The sequence below is a fragment of the Capsicum annuum genome, unplaced genomic scaffold (genome assembly GCF_002878395.1).
Source record: "Capsicum annuum cultivar UCD-10X-F1 unplaced genomic scaffold, UCD10Xv1.1 ctg59836, whole genome shotgun sequence".
Lineage (NCBI taxonomy): Eukaryota > Viridiplantae > Streptophyta > Magnoliopsida > Solanales > Solanaceae > Capsicum > Capsicum annuum.
The window spans coordinates 1-2,178 of record NW_025868586.1 but is presented as its reverse complement, the minus strand read 5'-3'; the positions used below and the strand labels follow the sequence as shown (position 1 = coordinate 2,178).

General features: G+C 25.8%; 1 long non-coding RNA gene across 1 annotated transcript; it reads left to right on the top strand.

Moving 5' to 3' along the window:
• The first annotated feature begins 18 nt into the window (after nt 1-18).
• LOC124893452 lies at nt 19-2,177 on the top strand. The gene is made up of 3 exons (XR_007050711.1): nt 19-635; nt 1,045-1,189; nt 2,090-2,177. It is a non-coding gene; the product is annotated as an uncharacterized LOC124893452 (long non-coding RNA).
• The last annotated feature ends 1 nt before the right edge of the window (nt 2,178 follows it).

The window sequence follows — 2,178 nt, the reverse complement described above, 5'->3', positions numbered from 1 at the left end:
AATAGAAATCCTAATTGATAGGGTTATATTTTGGACTTTCAATATAACACCCTAATGGTCATAATAATCGTTTGTGTGTTTTTTTCTCATGGTCAATATATGATAATAAATTTTCTTCGTGGTCTTATAGTGCCTCTTGATCTCAAAGAAAGAAGTATTAAGTAATGAAGTAAGAAACAAATTTTCATGTACTATTTTAATTGTTTTTATATGTCAATTGTTGTGATTTTTTTTTTTCATGTTCTGATTTAATTTGTTTCTATTTTGTGATTATTTGATTGAAATTATTGTAATGTTGTCCAACAAATTTTTGGCTAAGTTCATGGCACATCTTCAATAGAATTTTTTTTAAAATATTCTATGTGTATTTATTGATTTTGAACCTTTAGAACGTAAGATTAGAGGTTAGGTCAGTAGTTGAGGAGATTCAATAGTTACCTTTAGGTTCAAGTTCATATCTCAATCACTATATTTTTAGTTTTCAAACCTCCTTAGTGAAAATTCTAAATTTGCCATTGAATATTATTTGAATTCATCAATACAGGTTTAAGCACTTCAGATACAATAATTAAGCGAATTGGCAGCCAAGTTGTCTATAAACTTCCTCATTGTTTGAAAAACATTAGCAAAATCAGGTATTCCTTAACCTACACTTATCTGTTTTAATATTCTTCTTGGCTTTCTCTTCATTCCCCAAGTCTTGGCTTTCTATTCCTCTAATATAGTTAGAAGAAAGGGAAAGATTAAGTGTGTGTGATAATGGAGTATATAACATAGGATTTTACAAAAAAAAAATTATTGAATGTTATTTTTTTATGAAAAGAATATAAATAAATTAAAAAATAGGTTTTTCCTAATAATAAGTTAGTTTGATTTTAAACTCTTAGATATTAGGGTCAATTTAATTGTTCATCTTTTGACTGGCTTTTTCTCTCATAACTAAAAACTAAATTTGTTTAATTTGTGCATATTTTATTTCTATTTTTTTCTTTCTTTAGTGGTGAACCTAGATCGAACATTGTTTGATTTGACTGTGTTTTTCAGATGATTTTGGGAAAGCACCAATCGAACAGTTGACAGAAATAACATGAAGTTTGAGACATTTTGAGGGGAATTTGTTTGGGTGATAGTAATGCTTGTAGGAGTATTGAGGAGGCAATGGACTATGAGATTAATGATACCTCATGAGGTTTGTTCTCTTCTACATCCAAATTGATCCATATATATGCATTCATATATTCTCTTTATTCTGAAATATTCAATAAAATTTTTGAAACTATTTTGAAAAGGTAAAAATATGTCCAAACACTTGGTGTTTACACTAATTAATATAATTTATTATGATTAAATAATTTAATAATATAAAATACAAGCTAATTAAAATTATGATTAAATAAAATGTACTCTAAATTTAAATACATGATATGTATATATTGGCTTGCTATAAATACCGGGTGTAGATAATTTTTTACTTTTTGAAAAAAGGCTATTCTTTAGATTATGTTATCAACACTATTTTACGATTAGCTCACAAACTAGGTTGAAATATTGAGATTTTTTGTTTTCTTTCTAGCAAAACATTTCAAATGAAATATGTTATATCAATTAAAAGTTAAAACATGTAAGTGTGATCATTAGAAGTATGAGAAAATATTTTGCATATGTTGAGAAATTCATCTTTAGTTCATGCCTTCTAGATTTCATACTGATGGGTCTTTCAGAAGAATTTAGGCCTTTACATAACAATATGATCTACTATATCGTGTATTTTTAAAGACATTTATTAATAAAGATGTTTGTTCTCATGAAAAGATATATATTAGTTTGAACGTACTAAATATCGTATAATTATTAATTATTAATTGGTATATCAAATTGATTTGAGGTAAGTTTTTAAATTGTAGTCTGTTTTTAATGTTTACAATAATAAATTATAAATTATTACCGTATACTCTTAAAAAATTTTGTTACTTAAAAAATTATATTATCTTTACTATTTGTTCATTACATGTTAGAAATTGAAATGGCATTGACAAAATCTATCATATATACTATTATTTTTTTCCTTTAATTCATATGCAATTTGCAGGTTATATGCCATAGCGCGAGGGGTGAAGCTGAAAGAATTCGAAAGTAGATGAAGATTAAGAAATTATAAAGCATGCACTCGAATTGTTA